The sequence below is a fragment of the Pungitius pungitius genome, chromosome 10 (genome assembly GCF_949316345.1).
Source record: "Pungitius pungitius chromosome 10, fPunPun2.1, whole genome shotgun sequence".
In the NCBI taxonomy this organism is placed as follows: domain Eukaryota; kingdom Metazoa; phylum Chordata; class Actinopteri; order Perciformes; family Gasterosteidae; genus Pungitius; species Pungitius pungitius.
In genome coordinates, this window is record NC_084909.1 from 7,967,842 (window position 1) to 7,986,166 (window position 18,325).

The window sequence follows — 18,325 nt, forward strand, 5'->3', positions numbered from 1 at the left end:
TTGATAACTCAGCAGACAAGCAAGCTTAAGTACCCAAAGCATTTGTGACGTAACTGTAACTCGGTGGTTTGGTCGTCTGATATTCGTACATCGGGGCAACACTCACGCAGATGTTTTCACACGTTTCGTGCCCTCTTAGTAAATCCTGATCACTGAACGAGTCAGGCAGGACTGACTCAGAATCACATACTGAGACGCCGTGTTGGGATTCTGGCGGGAACATGAGTCAGGCCGGTAGTCGCTGGCTTTGACTCAGAAGGAAGGCGCAGCAACATCGGAGCGTTGCAGGAGCAGCGCAGGAGGCCGTTTGACACACGCTCAGGGATTCGAGGAGATTAATAAGCAGTGTTGATTAATGTAGAAGTTAAAACTGCCAACAATTTCCACATTGAATGAGGATAAAGGAAACATCTATCTAAATTCAATGCCAATTCCTTGCTGATAGAGATTTATAAGTAAAGATATGTTCTATATATGAGACCTCTATGGCATGACTTTTTATTTTGGGGGGTAAAAAATATTTTAGCCCATATTTGATACAATATCAACCATAAAATGTATGCTCCCCCTCCCCCCAACTTGATTTTGGTTTGTTGCCTCAGGCCAACAGTATGCTATGGGGGTACTGAAAGCCCAAGGTTTTCTCTTGTTCATATAATAAGTAAAATAAGTCAAACAACCAATGTAGGTATTTAGAAAGACTTAATTTTGACAACAAATTTGATTTTATTTGGGGGTGTTCTCCACCAGGGTAGGTGTGGATTTTCAACCTCTACTATATCTTCATCTTCATCTTGTTCAACAGACTCACTGTCATGAGACATGCATTCTCCTAGAGCAAATAAAAAAGCACACATTTGAATGTCATTTAAAATGAATTATTATGAATAAATGACACACATTGTTCTATTGACTGACCTTTGACTGACCCTTGACCTCCTAACTGTCTGGCAAACCTGTTGCAGGGATCTTCTTGACTCCTTTGAAGCTCACTGTCCTCGCTGTCAGAGGGATCGGCCCTAACTGCTTGATCCTGAACCTTTCGCCCATAAAATGTGTCCATTCCCATTCAATATCAGTAGTTGGTGCAGGAAAAACATTGACTATGGTCTGCACAGTGTTGCCTTGAGGCAACGAACCAAAAAAAAACAGTTTGAGTAAATAAATAAAAACAAATGAATTATTCAAACTATCATAGATACTTCTTTACATTCTCATGCACGTGTAAAACATTTTTTTTATGAAGTTATTTCATTTGGTTACAAGGTTAAAAAGTTGATTTGTCTTACCAATTTGTGGCACTCTGTCCCATGCAGCTTCACCCCAAGAGAAAAGGTCACACCCACTTTGGGCCCTCATTTGATTGGACACAGACATGTCTGCTGACTTATATACATTGTTTTGAATTAAAGACATTTAAGGGGCAGTGTAAGGTCCAAAAACGTACTCAGGGCAACAGTATGCCATAGAGGGTTAGGTAAATAAGCCACCATATTTTATCACAGAAAACGTGATGTAAAATGCCTCTGTAGAGGATAGAATTCTGTATCCTTCAATCCAATACAGCGAGCGCCACCTAGAGGGCCGCAAAACACTTTCAATTTGTATGAAATATTTCAACTTGATGCTCCGCTCGTCATCCCCTCCGTCCTGCTGCCACAGCGTGAGCCTCACAGGAGACACACACACACACACACACACACACACACACACACACAGCTGAGAGTGAACGCCTGTGAGTCAATTTGTGTCTGACCGAGAGACGCGGGCACCGAGACACCGACACAACAGGTCTTCAGACCGGCTGCTGGTCCGCATGAAGCAGCGCAGGAAGCGGCCGGTCATCCAGACGCACTTCCTGGAGGAGTCGGTGAAATTAGACGGACGATGCCTCGAACACAAAAGCGTTTGCGGACACGACGTAAAGAGCAGAGGTAGTGGTTATTTATTTCTATGCTGGATAGCGAACATTATTATAATATTATATTATAACTTGTTATTATTATAACAAGTAACGGAGGTGAACCACGCCCTCTTCCAGGCGCGCAGAAAGCGGGACGCGAATGAAGCGAAATAACCACAACTAGCCGGGCCAGTGAAGCGTGGCTTTTGGTGTGAACGCAGCATAACTCCAACGAAGCATTGAAGCCGTACAGAGTAAACCGCCATGTGGAAACAAAAGATCCAACGCTCTGGGAAAGCAGGTGGATATTTTTCAAAGAAAGAAAAATGGGTTACAGATGCAGAATAAGTCCGTCATCTCACCAACTGGCATCGTTAGGTAGTGTTGTTTGTTTGTGCAGGTTTACATACAGATAATAAATAAATATCCATGTGATGATCACTTCATCAGATTTTTGCTTTAAAAAAAAAAAAAAAATTATTGAATACAAATTCAATCTAGAATGATATCAATTAGTTAATCCAAGACAGTGTTAATATTTGAACGGGCCCCGTGCCACTTTGTACTTAAAAAGTTGGGCCCTGAGGTCAAAAAGGTTAAGAACCCCTGCAATACAGGACAAACTGGATTGTCTGCCCGCATTTATCAAGAGAGAGACACCTTTTATTTAGGTCAAAGCAGATAATAAAAAAAACACAAAAACTAGCTCTATTCATATTGATATTACTTTATTCTCTCATTGACTTCTGCTGAATTATTCGGAATGTGATATATATATATATGTATATATGCACACACAGCTGAGAGTGAACGGCGCCGAAACCATCACTAAAGTGTAATACAGGGGCATTTCTTGTGTCAGCAGGGCAGAGGAAGCGAGAGACTAAATGGAAATTTAACACACAGAGTATTGTGCTGCCTGCATCTCTGCTGAGGTAAAGTATCCTCTCTTGTAGCAACAATTGAAGCATTGTAACTGTATCTGAAAGTGTTCCGGAGTTTCTGTCCATCACTATTCGGAGAGCCTGGCAACCTTGAGGAGAAGGCTGTCAGTCACCGCCAGTCTGGAGTGATGGAGGCAGATATAGAACAGAGACACATGAGTTGAAGTGAACACATCCAGTAGAGTACATTGCTTCCTCTTCAACATGAAAAGTGTCCGGGGAGAGTGAGATTTGAGGTGATTCTCCTGAGAACTGCATGGGACATTGGGCCGAGGTTACCAGCTGAGCATCCCCAACTGAAGTGGTAATTCTGCAGGCACATGGACTGATTTGTTGACAGTTCTCCCGCTGTACAGTAGATGGCACTCTTGTCCTTATAATGTGATCGTTAAACCCACAATCTAATCAGAATGTCCTTAAATCAGCATTATTGAGACAAGCACTCAGCATATCTTATATAAAGATTGTTTCTATTTTCATAACACCAAAAATAGGTTATTATTTGTTGATGTCATTATTGCAAGTTTTAGTGGCGATGGTCATAATGACTCGACTGCAAAGCAAGAGAGAAACTGTCGGCAACATAATGAAAATGAACCATTGAGAACCGCTGGTTTGGAACATGGTTGTCACAGATTGTTGCAGCAAATTACCATATGGCCATTTCAATAATTAAAGCTTCCACATCCTGTGTAGAGTATGAAATCATATATCAGTAGATCCTATTATTTATGTTCATAATTTACTCAAATGCAAAATATATCAAGGCAAGAAACAACTTACTGAATATAATTTGACATTGTTCATACTACTGCTTCTTTTACTGTGGTGCCTCCTGACACTCTTAGTGGTTTGCTTCATGGAATCTGGAGTTAATATTGCTTGTCATCATTTTCAATGAAGATGCACGGCGCTAAGAAGCTTACATCCTGAGGGCACTTTGCTTTCATATGTTGTTGTCTTGCTGAAGGATTACCTTGCATTCTCTTGCATCTTCACACATGCAATATGTTCCCAATTTCATGCAGAACATCGTAAACATGCAGAGTACCTGATTGTGCTCATGAATTATTTGGTATTATCTGATCACAGAGGACTAGACTTTGAAAAGACTGAACATGGTAATCCAATCTGTTCCGAAATATCTGTCAAAAGGGGATTGAACAATTCCAAACAGCCCCATTGTAAATTTTTCACAAAGCAGGAGATATGTTTTTGGACAGAGTGCATTAGCAATATCACACAAACAAACACACACACGCGTACGCACACACTTACCTTTGTATAAATGAATAACCTTAATGGTGCATACACATCTCTCTGATCTGCCTAAACATTGCAACAGATCAGAGATATTACATTAGGTACATAACACGTCCAAAATGTTTAAAAAGCAGTATAATTGCACGGCCTACACGGTTAAACTTTTCACAAGAAGATGAATTTCATCTTGGGCCCATGCAATCTGAATTATTTATCCACAAATTCAATGTCAGTCTAGCTGAACAGCATAAACAGCACAGAGTATTATGCAGCAGAGAGAGAACCCGTTTCTCGCTATCTCGACAGAGCAAGGGGGCCCGTGCTCCACATCAAAATGAAAAAACCTTCTACACCTGACAGAGCTCGTCTGACAGTAGAACCCATTATACTGTAGGCCACTCATTATCTGCTCTACCTGTGTGCGTGGGGGAGTGCAGGTGTGTGTGAGTGTGTGTGTGTGAGAGAGAGACTCTGCTTTAGCGTGTGTGTGCACATCTATGTGGAATGACTTTTCCCTTCTGAGCATACATGACAAGGCTTCATGTTTTATCCCAACACAATGCGACCATCAGAGCAGAGGCACGTTTTTTTTAGAAATTGTCAGGAGTGACAACAGTGAGAATGGAGATCAGTGTTTTACTAAATGTGACAAATTCTCTGACCTTTCCAGCACTGCTGTAACTCGCACACACAACCTCACATATTCCAAAAAGATGTGATAACCTCTTTTTTTCTCTTGCCTTGAACTTTCCCCCCGTGTCAGTTCACAGGCGTACCTCCACCAGCTCTCTCTGTGGCTGCGATGGTTGTGCTAGCAAAAAATACCACGTTTTGCATTGGAGTGGCTGTAAGGATGATATTAATTAGCATAATTGCAATGACCATGTGGACTGAGATTATTGTGTGGCTGCTCCGCTGTCTGTTCTATTGTAGCTCCTCTTAGTGCCCGTGGATTGCTCATTGACTCACCCAGCAGTAGCGTATCCTAGCAACGCCTCTTGAATGTACTGTACAGTACTTCCCCCTTCTCATGGGCGCCTTTAATAATCTGCTTTGCTATTTCCGTGTAAGCTTTGTTAAAATATGTATTGTGCATTTGAAACCGTGTTCCTGTGCGGCTGTTTTCTCAATGTTTTACAGCTTGTATTCATACGATTAAATTGTGTTTTTACCACAATAGAAATAGATGCTGCAAGAAAGTTCTGTACATTGTGGAGAAAATATGGTGACCAGCATTCAAAGCCCTGGAATGATTACACAGATTTACTAAATGAAGGATTTGACCCAGGCGATACCATCAACTGTACCGCACTCCTCACAGACAGTTTTTATAAGTGAGGATAATTCCATTCAGTGACCTCGTTGTCATGACGAAGCCGGCTGAATGCAATACACAATTCCTCAACGCGCTGGCCTCAGTCAGCTGCGTACGTCAACTGATGATTAAATGCAATAGGTCTGCGGGAGGATCGCAGGTTTGCAGGAGCCGTCTACAAGAAGCGTTAGAACGCTGCGAGCTGAGGACGGTAGGGATGGAGGGCGGTTTATCTGTCTGCCACAGACGAATCCTGACATGTTTTCGTCTGAGTCTGGCCGTGAAATGTATGGCCCATAGAAAGGCTCCTCATCGTGTGGCTGACAGACAGTATACGTTTTCCGGGACAAGAGATCATGACTTCTGCTGCCCTGTGAAATTGCGACAAGGACCTCTCTGAATCACCACAGGGGGAATCTGTCCACATGTCGTTTGGTGTTTTTGACCTCCGGGAGCAGGTCGTCGCCTGGGATTGTAAGTTATTTACTCTTTTCCCGACCATTCACCAAAATCGCGTTACCTTCATCCTGGGTTATTTGTTTAGAGGCCGCCACAGTTACTGAGAATAACCTGACCAACCCCTCCATACACCGTTTGCAGGGTTATGTTTTAACACGTGTACGTATTAGGGTCTACATCTTCCCAGCATGCAGCAGGAAGCCTCCCGTGAGGGAAACATGTTTCCCTGCATCGCGTTCACCTTCCTGCTCGTCCAGCTCTTCCATTATTTTGTTTTATTCATGCCTCCTGTCGAGCTTCCTCTCCAATGATCCAGAGCTTACCAAGACGCGTGATTGCTGCTCAACTGCTGCAGCATCGAACATCCTCTGTCAGACGCGGATTAAGCTTCTTTAATTCTGTTTAGATTCTTGTTTTCCTTCTCTCTCTCTCTCTCTCTCTCTCTCTTCCTCTCTCTCTCTCTCTTTCATTCTCTTTCATTCTCCTGTTTCTGTCCAGTGCTTTTCCCTGAGGTGAAGAAGATGTTGTCTTCCATCTGGCTGACTTCACAGCAGATTGACAGTCTGTTGCGGTGCTCTTGTGACTCCCTGGTGCATAATGTTCAGCCCACTGCCAGAAGCCCCACTGAACTAATCCAGCTATATTTCTTTTATTGCAACCACTGACAGACACCTTGTAGAATTTGAGGTATAATACACTACTTTGTTGTATTGGGAAAAGGATCCGCTTGTTTATCCTGGTATAGTTAACACAGCACATTGCTCACAGGCTGTATATGAATAGACATCTATTAAGTGTGTTAGACAACTAAAGAGTGAGCAATGTAGTTTTTTCCCCCTTTGAATGAGCAGTCATCTCGCGGAGCTTAATCGCTCTTTATTGTCAGTGACAGCGGGAATGAATGTGACACTGATATTACCCCACTGAGATGAGATTCCCTTTAAATCTGTGCCTGCACTTCATTTGACTGCCCCCTTTCAACATCCCATTTTGAGCCAGATTTTTCGCAAAAGATCTTAAAATCCCTTTTACTTATCGTTAAGCACATTGCTTCCAGCATTGGTGAAACGTTTCCCCTCAAATATTCTCCAAACACGTTTTCCTTAAAAACAGGAAAACAGGAAATTGTGTGTTGTGCTGTTGTAAAATGATTTTTATTCAGCCTGAGCTTAGATTATGTAGAACATTACAGTAGATCTGATGGATTACTCTTTGCAGTGCAACCCGGGCGCTACGTCTTGATCAAGCCATTAGGAGACACATTTCCTGGACCTGGATGCCTGGTGTTAATGAGCCACCTCAGCTGTCCGCTGCGGTTACTTTCAAGGCCATGTGGCTCTCTCAGGGCGAGGGTAAAATGAAATGAGGACGCATGAGTCAGCAGTGAGGATTCGCAGCGAGGTGATTAAAGGAAGTATTGAAGGCCTCTTTTCTGGGGGGAAAGGATTAAGACGATGCTGCTCTCTTCTTCCTCAAAGAGACATCTGATGCGGCCCATACAGGCACCTTGTCCACTGGCATCTTTACTCGGCGGGGAAATGCAAATACACAAATTCAAATATGTTTTTGTATGAGTAGCTATTATTAGACTATGAATTGAAAGATTGGCTTGGCACACCACGGAGTGCATTGGAAATTCCTCCGGCTGAGGATCCAGAGAGAAGGACTTTATGTCTCCGGAGCCAAACATTTGGAAATAAATGAACATATATGAAAATGATTCTTCTGACCCATATGTATGAGACATTAATATTATATATGCATTTATTGTCCATTAACATGAAAATGAGACAACATTACAGATGAAATGATTAGTTGATACATTATACATACAGTAGACATATATACAGACTAAGTGAAGCTTTTTCTCTTTTACATTCTCTTTCTTGTATTTTCAGCCTGAATATTATTTTTTATTTTGCTCTTTCAAATGTTTTTCTAAGGCTCAGTTTTTCCTATATTCTTAATTCATGGCTACTCTCTATCCATTAACAGATGCTCTTTGTTAAAAACCTGTAATTATACAGGGAAGGAATTAAACAATATAAAACTTGTTTTTTCATTGTATTTGCCATAGGACTGATCAGTGCTAACTATGGATTATGGATCAATCCTCATCATCAATCATTTGGGTTCTAACAAATGATTGATTAATTGATCCATCCTTTTTAATGGGTTTTTGGGAAATGTTTTTGTGCATATTTTCTCAATGTTCTGGTACCATATGGTTAATTTTTTCATAACTGGATAAGTAGCAATGATGATGATGAAATAAGCCTTACTTAATGAGACGGAAAGTCAAGTTCCTCTTTAAGACATGTGACCGTCCTTAAGGACATTATGAATACGTCTGTCGAAAGCCTTTTCCGTACATGGTAAAAAACGTGAAGCTTATCACAGGGACGTTGCAGGTGTGAACTTACGGAAACGTACACTCGCTTCTTCTTGACACAGCTCGTGTAAGTAGAAGGAGGCTGTTCCATGTTGGATTGGTGATCAATGTGAACATGTCATTTGTTTGTACAGTACAGTGTGTAACTGGGTTTATGTGTTGATGCGCATTTTTTTAAATTGAATGAGTGCATGTATGAGCAAATGTGCCTCAAAGTCCTATTACATATTCCACTCCCATATGTCTCAAGAGGATAATCATAATGAAATGAGTCACACTTGACCTCCCTTGCAGAGGACTTTAATAGACTATAAATGCCGCTGCAGTGTGGTCAAATTACTGATATATAAATATATATAATTGATAATGTGCCATGCAGCTGCCAAAGGGTTTGTAATGGCTTTTCCTTTATGAAATGTAATGCAGGAGGACACTTTTCATGGTCACTGTTAAAGTTTAAATCTACAGAGTAAAATAAATGATTCATATAAAAGTTTGCTTTAAAGGCATTTCTATACCCAGGGTTGCTTTAACTGATTTCCTGATGGACACATTGCTATTGTACTGTATGTGGATGATGCCATTAGCACATATACATTAAACATGAGCCGGCACTGGAATAAAGTGGAGCAGATGGTAAGCATATTTTGAGCTGAGCCAGAATGAATAATCCCCCCAACTGATGACAAAGCAATGCCAGCAACAGCTTCCAAAGTGAGCAAAGTTTATGTTGTACACTCAAGTTGTCTTTTTTTCGTCTTGTGTCAAAAACCTTGGAATAACACATTTTAAGTGAAGCGTTTTGACGGATCCAAAATGCTAAAACACGTGAATGTTACATAAGTAAACTGTAAAAAGAAAACACAGCAGCCACAAACTTGTCTTTAACGGTAATTGGCTTAGTCTCACTCCGCTCGCTGTGATCTTTGGTTTTAGCTCTGTAAACAAGCTGCTGCTGTGTCTGACATTCTGCTTTTACAGCAGCTTAGCTTTCCGGGTTTAGATGCTGGATGTTTGTCCTTCAGGGGACAGCTGCCCTTAGACCTACCTGTCAGTTTCAATGAGATGTGGCAGAGCATTTTTTGGTACATTTCCTGGAAGCACTTTGGGTATAATCCTTTTCAAAAATGTAATGTGCCTTAACAGATTCATTTTTCTGCAGAGTGACATTAATGTTTCCATCAAATTATCAGGTTAGAACCACTTTATTTTCAACTAATGCTTTGATAAATTACTTTTTAAAGAGTGACATGTCAAGCATATAATTGTACTCTTGCTACCGTATACTTTCAACCAGTTACAGTCAACATTAACTGCACCTAACAGCCTGTACATGTCTTATTTTGTTGACTTCTAGCTCAATCTCCTTCGTTTTTTCTTCTTTCCAAATGATGATGAGCTTTGACATTTCATGGCAGCCCTCGCCAAACCACCGTGGTCATTATTTCTCCGGGATGGGAATATATTTTTCACAAAAGTTTTGTTTGACTGCATTATGCATTACGATTTTTGAATGATTCATTATGTCTGACAAGCAGCCCATAATTGAATGTAGCTTTCAAACGCAGGGCTGTGAAAGCCATCCCACTAACCCGAGTTCAACTTCATCACCTCCAGAAAGCCCATTGCCTGTTTCTGCCCCAATTAAGAATGCGTCTCTTTGTTACTACTTTCAGCGTAAAGACCTCATAATGGAATACGGGGAACAGGAAGGGTCGAATGCAAATTTGAGCCAACCAATTAGGTGGTGTTTTTGTGCTGCAACACTAAGAGTTCTATCTTTAATAGATGGTCGTGTCAATCATTCAGTTATCTGAACTTAAACAGAAGTGCTTTCTGCAGCTCTGTGTGTATTCTCATTGTGTAATAGAAAGTAGTCCTCTATTCCTTTTCCTCATTTAATCAGAAACTATTGATGTGTTAAAGTGACGCAAACACTTTTGCAAGTTTCCTATTCTTACGAGAAACCTTGTGTCAAAAGGGGCCTTACTTTCCTTCGCTTATCTCCATCTTCATTGTCCTCGCCCCTGTCACCCATTGATCTCAGCGGTCCTTGAAAATATTAGCAGGGCGAGGAAATTAAGCTCCTCTGTGCCTATGTGACCCCAACGAAAAAGTAAGACGGAAGGGGGAGAGGAAACAGTGCTTCATTCTGCAACATTTAGTCCAATCAGCTCCCTGAGGCTGAATGCCGACGGGAGGCTGGGTCCCTGTGGCGAGGGAAAGTGGAGGCTGCAAGGCTGCTCTATTTTTCTATGGAATCAAAAATGCATGTGGGTGAAGTGCATTGTGAATTACATACAGGGCGATGTCTTACAAATCCATGCAGCCTTTGAACACGTGTCTGCTCAGCATCGCAGATTACTGCCTAACTGACGCAATAATCAGGAAGCATCCAGTGTCGAAAATGAATGCTGTTCGATAGAACAGAGAAGACACACAATTATGGCTTTTATTGTTGTATACATCTTAAATTGATTAACAATAAGCTGTGCACAAGCAGTACAGATTATTCAGTGATCTTACATCTTACATCTGTTTGTGAATCCTTTATCTGAGATTCAAATGTTTAGCATAGTGAATTTTAACTCAGTAAAAAATAAAATGTCATTGTTGTACAACTGCAACTAAAGAACTGGGTAGATATGCCCAAAACTTGATGTAATTGCATAGTAGCTAACGGCCGAGTGTTTCGACGTGTGAAAAGTGTCTCTTGGCAGCTTGTAAACTGCCGACCACTGTACCTGGGGAGGAGTCCAACACCGTTTACAACCAATGGCATAAAAGGAACACCATACAAGCTGCTGAAATATTCGTCCCACTGCCACAGCAGGCACTGAAATGGCAGCTAAAAGACAATGATGAAGTGAATGACCAACAGCGGGACAGAGGCTTTACACAGCCACGTCTGAAAAATGTCGTTTTACTCCCGCTGCTCAAAATATAGACAGCAGTCATGAATCAGAAATAAACTCACTCCTGTAGCAAACCTACAGTGCACAAAAAAACATCCACATTTAAATGAAAACATGTTAAGGCAACATGCAGATACAATGTATTGTGGTTGTAGTTGCTAGGTAACAAGTGCTTCCGTGGAAAACCCTCATTACAAAGTACTTAAAAGGATTTTATTGATAGCTAATTTGCAGATAGAAGTATTTGGGTACTACCAATAACCACATTAGTAAGAGCTTGTGTACATTCAACCATGATTTCTTCACATTACTCATCTTCTTCTTAAGCAAAGCTTTGCTCTGGAGTTGCTTTTGAACATTTGATTTGTTTCTATATGTAGGAGGATGTGTACGAATTGTAGATCAAAAGCTTGTGTACTGCGTGTCCCGCATGCAGAGGAACAGAGGCACGCAGTTACGTACTATCTCTCTCTCGTAGCTCCACTCTTATCAAACAGTACAGTTGCCTCCACAGCCAGAGCCGGGGATGCAGCCGAGAATCCGCCACCCTCGTCTGAACAGGCTTATTTTTAGCGTGCATGGATTGTGAGAGAGCACTTGTTTTATTTCAGTCGTACTGGCTCTGCCTGAAGCACCACAATTATTTGGTGCCCTTTGAGTATGCAGTCATTTTCCTGGTGGTAGGATTTGTGAAGGTTCACTCCAGCTCAAAGAAACACTCCTTGTGCCCCGATGAGCATGGCGTGTCGTATCACTGAGCTGATGATGGACAAATTTGTCGTAGTTTGTATTCATTGATTTGATTCATTTCCCAAATGTAAAATACGTTCAAATATCTTTTGATCATTATTTTAGTTTGAATGCAAAAGAAGCAAACTGGGTAAATTACACACTGGAATCAAGCCAATACCTTTTTTTTTGCTGAGGATCACATTCGCAGTTACCGTCCATCGCTGGAAAAATACCAAGAACCCGCACTGCCCGTGGCCTCAAAGAATATTTCTGGCGAAGGAGGGTGACTGTTGCTTTGCAAACACGGAATGGAAGAGAGCAGATAAAGCCAGTTTGTCAGTGAGTATTCTACAGCGAGAGTGGGCTCAGTGTGACGTGTCCTCCTCAGCTCCTTTTCCCGGCGCTGTTGGGGACTAAAGCAGAGGTAGAGTTTGACTTTTGGTGGACGCCCACACCAGCCCGTTATCTTAAAAAAAAACAAATAAAATACACCAGAGACAAGGCATCTGTTGTGGCTGCGTAAGTGTGTGAGTGTGTGTGTAGGTGTGTGTGTGTGTGTGTGTGTGTGTGTGTGTGCGTGCGTGCGTGGGTGTGTGGGTGTGTGGGGATATTTTTTATTCTGTCTGTGAGCGTACAGACGTTTCAACAAAGGATGACAAACAACTGATGGATTTTTAGCTTCCCAGTCTCTTTATAACCTATAACGATGCACTGTGAATATTAATACTAATAATACGACATATTAGACGAGACATAGAGAACCCTACAGCGTGCTGTCTACGTGGCAGTTCCATTCTGGCACAATTACAGCAGCCGATTCCACAGTGAATTGTCCAAACTATTTGTAGTGCCTCGGTGTGAGTTATCGGACAAAGAGGGAAAGGTGCAAATGTAAAACAAGTCATGACAGAATGTGACAAGAGACAGAATTGTGCTCCCTGCGGTATTCGCTTTTTCACTCAGCCGCAACACCATCCCTTCCAGAATCAACTTTGATCAATGTCATTTTGCAAAGTTAAAGAATTGGAACAATTCAGACAATTTCATTATTCATCTCACACAGCAAATTGGGTCTCTTCTGTCTGTAATGCACCTGCTCTCATCTCGCTGTCACTTTTGTCTTATTACTGATGTTTGGACATCTGTAATAGACTGCAAAGAAAGCTAAAACAGAATCCCTTTAGTTAAAAGAATACGAATGAATTATTACAATAACTTGGTATATCATATTTAAGTGTAACGGCTAAATGATCTTAGCGGAAACAATGATTGCATATTACCAGTGCAATACATTGAGCATTTCTTTATTTCATTCATTCATTTCTTCCACTCCCGTTATGTGACTTCAGTTTATCACAAACAACAAACAGCAATACCACCTTCTTTTCTTTTCACGGTGCAGATATCGTCCGACCGGCATCACGATCGCCTTAAGCTAAAGTGAGCGCTAAGCTTTCCAACCCTGCGCTTCAGTAAATCACAGCCAGACCTCATGAGTCAGGAGCTGAACAAAAAAAAATGCATTTGTAAAATACGGCAAAGGCCTTGAGAATGGATTCATTTACCAGCCTGATGGACTAAAGACTAATGTAAAGTAAGTGGCAGTTACATATAGAGATTGTCAGACTCTCTCAGGTTACATTTGTGCCCAAACAGCAGGATAAAACTGACAGACGATTGAACGACAGAGATCTTTCTAGATTTCCAATATATGATGAGACATAAAGAACAATTGTTGCTTTTGAGGTTTTTGTTTTAACACGGCCTCTAGTTAATAATAATAATAATACAGGTTGATTTACCTCTGAATTTCTCGATCATTTTTCGAACAAAGGGAACTTTATTTCATATAAAGGTAGTCAAAGAAAGGCTTCTTATTTCTTTTTATTTGAGTGGTTAGCTAGATAAATAACAAACATTGTCTATTACTTTTTAATGTTGCTTATCCTGATTCTTATTTTTTAAATTGCTTTGTAACAGGTTATTGAATAGAGGCTAATAACAAACTATGATAAAAATAATATGAACATGTCGATACAACATGCACGCTCACTTCATGTAGTGCTGGGCTGAGGTGAGAATTTTGCTTTTTTCCCCCTTATCTTTAGTATTCTTGTCACTTTTCATGTGTGAAACTATGTGCAATGCAAATGCCCTCCAGGAAAAACTGTCCAAAAGTGTGAATGGTTATGCTGACCTGGGGCCTGTTTCAGAAAGGAGGTTAAGTGAAAACTCTGAGTATGTTAACCCTGAAATGAGGGAAACTCTGAGTTTTCTGTTTCAGAATGGGAGGTATGTTAAACCTGAGAAAGCAGAGTAAGTCAAGCCTGTTTCAGAAAGAGAGGTAACTTATACTCAGAGTCAGTTACCATGGCAACTTACTCTGTGAACCTAACCTGGTCGGGAGCAGGTTTTCTTCGGGGAACCCAGAGTTTATTTCGTCTCCTCCCCTTTTTTAAAGAGGAAGTGGTATTTAATCACCTCATTCATTCTTTCGGTATTCATTCATTGCGCACATTTCAGTCACGCAGAGCGCATCAAATCAAGTGAATGAAATGGCATGTCCTTTTATGGACGATCCTGTGGATGAAGAGGCTGCATTAATCCGTAGGGAGTTGCATTTACGTCGGGAGAGGATTTTGAGACCCAGAGTGGATTTTTTGTCATATCCATATTCATTTTTATTTGAGCGGTACCGTTTTTCTTTACAGTCAATAAGATACATCCATAATCTCATCCATCCTTACATCAGAAACATCAGCCATCGCGGCCGTGCTCTAACATCCGAGCAGATGCTTTGCGTTGCATTACGTTTCTTTGCAAATGGTAGTTTTCTGTATAACATTGGGGATGCAGAACATATCAGTAAGGCTACTGTTTGCAGAGTTGTAAGGAAAGTGTGCCTCGCTCTTAAGCGCTTTCTCCGAATTTTTGTGCTGTTTCCTGGGCACAAAGCCGTGAAAGCCATCAAAGAGGAGTTTCACAGGATTGCAGGTCAGTGATGTATAAATCGGTTTAAATGAGGCTAACCTGATAAATGACGTTCAGTTAAGAGCATATTGCTGCGACCCCTGTGTAACAATAGGAACTATAGTTAGGAACCATTGTTTAGTTCCGTGGGTCACACGGACTATTGTTGTTGAGACACCGCCTGTGTAACCAGACCGAGCACGATGTACCATACACGCTAAGTTAAGATATTAAAGTTTATAACCCAGTGGGGTGAAACTAAGAAGAGTGTACCATTATTTGTGACGAAGTACCACGCTATAACATGGTGGCAGCGGAAGAGGACTCGGTCTGAGTGCGTACTAGTTTTCTCCGGTCAGAAGAGAGGTAACTGATGCTAGGTTGAGCCGCTAGCGCGCGACTGCCGTGCGATACCATGGAGGGACTTAAGCCGCCACAGACGTTGTGTTTGGACTCCAGCAACCTCTCTAAAACATGGAAGACTTGGAGGGATGAGTTTGTCCTGTATGTGGATCTGACAATGGCTGAAGCTGACGATAAACAGAAGGTAAAACTGTTCAGTTATCTTGTCGGCGAGAGCGGCAGAGAACTTTTGGATACCCTGATGGGCGACATAGCTAAGGATGCATGGAAGATAGAGGACATCATCACAAAGTTTGATGATCATTGCAACCCCAGCGTGAACGAGATTGTCGAACGCTATTGTTTCTTCACGAGAAATCAGGGCGCCAGTGAAAATATAGACAGTTATGTCACTGAACTGAGACTGCTGGCCAAAACATGCAACTTTGGGACTTTGAGAGACTCGCTCATTCGTGATAGGATTGTGTGTGGTGGTAACAACACAATCATGAGAGAAAGACTGCTGCGGGAGAAAAACTTGACACTTGACACATGTCTACAACTGTGCAGAGCAGCAGAGCTCTCCAAGGAGAACGTCAAAACCATCACCGGGCCGATGGTTGAAGAGGTGCATGCCGTTCAAGGAGCACAGTACCAGTGGAAAGGGAACAACACAGTGGAGTGTAAATTCTGCGGAAGAACACATGAAAGAAACAAACAGAAATGTCCGGCGTTCGGAAAGAAGTGTGCAAAATGTGGCAGAGAGAACCACTTTGCAGCCAAATGTAAAGCCAAACCAGACCAAAGGAGGAAGAAAAATGTGAGTACAATAGTAACAGAAGATGTGAGTGATGAATATGAAGATATAACATGTATCACTGTGACAGACACTGAGATAGTGGATGCAGTGGAGACAGATTCGGGCAAAGATGTAGACCCAGAGAGAGAATTGGATGTGAAAGAGAACAACACTGTTAAAGACAACACTCAGCTTCTCTATGCTGGTATGCTAGTAGGCAAAGACATGGTCAAATTCCAAATAGACTGTGGTGCTAGTTGCAACATCATCCCCATTAACTTGCTGAATCCAGACACCGAGCTGGAACACACTAAAAGTGTACTAGTGATGTACAACAAAAGCAAGCTGAGGCCAATGGGGAAATGTACCATTAAAATAAGAAATCCAAGAAATCACAAACAATATCGCTTGGAGTTCCAAGTGGTGAATACGGACGGTGCAGTGCCTCTGCTGGGTAGGAAAGCCAGTGAGGCGATGAAACTGATTAAAGTACACCATGAGAATATCATGACAATAGACAGTATAATCACAGCAGGAAAACCGACAACAGGGTGGACGATGGAACAAATCAAAACAAGTTATGCTGACGTGTTCACTGGAGATGGATGTCTTGGAGGAAAATACAAGATGGAGGTGGACAGCACAGTGAAGCCGGTGCAGCTGCCAAAGAGACGGGTTCCAGTGGCCCTGATGAAACCACTGAAGGAAGAGCTCAGAGACCTGCAACACAGAGGGATAATCACTCCTGTAGAATGCAGCACAGACTGGATCAGTGCTATGGTGGTAGTACAGAAACAGAATGGCAAGCCAAGGGTCTGTATTGATCCCAAACCCTTGAACAAAGCACTAAAGCGCAGTCACTTCCCACTTCCAACCATCGAGGACATCTTACCAGACTTGTCAAAAGCTAAAGTGTTCACAGTGTGTGATGTCAAGAGTGGATTCTGGCATGTACAGCTGGAAGAGGAGTCCAGCTATTTGACAACATTTGCCACTCCATTTGGACGGTACAGATGGCTGAGGATGCCGATGGGGATAAGTCCGGCCCCTGAAATATTCCAGAGAAAGCTGACACAAGCATTGGATAATGTACCCGGTCTGTACATTATTGCGGATGACATCCTGATCACAGGACAAGGGGAGACACCAGAGGAAGCGGAAAGGGATCACGATGAAAAACTGAAAAAGTTTCTCGACAGATGCAGGGAAAAGAACATAAAATTAAATGCAGAAAAATTCAAACTGAGACAGAAGGAGACCACGTACATTGGACACCGCTTGACGGCAGATGGACTCAAAGCGGATCCTGAAAAGGTGCGTGCCATCGGGCAGATGCCAGCACCGATGGATGTAAAAGCAGTGCAGAGGCTCATAGGTATGGTTAATTACCTCACCAAGTTCTGCCCTCACCTCTCAGACCAATGCAAAGTATTGAGAGACCTGACACACAAAGACAGTGAGTGGACATGGACATCAGAACATGAGGAGGCATTCCTCAAACTGAAACAGACAATAGCGAATGCTCCAGTATTGAAATATTACAACCCTGAGGAGGAGCTGACAGTACAGTGTGACGCTTCAGACACGGGTTTGGGTGCAGCACTGATGCAAATGGGGAAGCCAGTCGCTTTCGCAAGCAGGGCACTAACACAAACTGAGGGGCGCTATGCCCAAATAGAAAAAGAGTTTCTAGCAGTGGTTTTCAGCATGGAGAAATTCCACCAATACACATATGGCCGCAAAGTCACTGTACAAAGTGATCACAAGCCACTAGAAACCATAGTGCGCAAACCCCTGCTGAGTGCACCCAAAAGGCTGCAGGGCATGATGCTGCGCATACAAAAATATGACTTGGATGTCATTTATGTGCCTGGAAGAGACATGTTACTGGCCGACACTCTCAGCAGAGCCTATCTTCCTGAGAGTGAGCCTGTGGAAACTGATCTAGAGACTGTCAACATGGTGCAACACTTACCGATCTCCTCAGACCGACTTCATGACATAAGGTCTGCCACAGAAAAAGACACCACATTGCAGCTTCTCATTAAAACAATGAGCCAGAGATGGCCCAAGGACAAGGCACAGGTGCCGAGTGAAATCAGGCCCTACTTCTCATTACAAGGAGAATTAAGCCACCAAGATGGAATAGTCTTCAGAGGTGAGCGTGCCGTCATTCCTGACACGCTGAGATCGGACATCACTGGTCGATTACACTCATCACATCTGGGAGTCGAAGGATGCCTACGTAGAGCTAGAGAGTGTGTCTACTGGCTAGGCATGAACGACCAGAT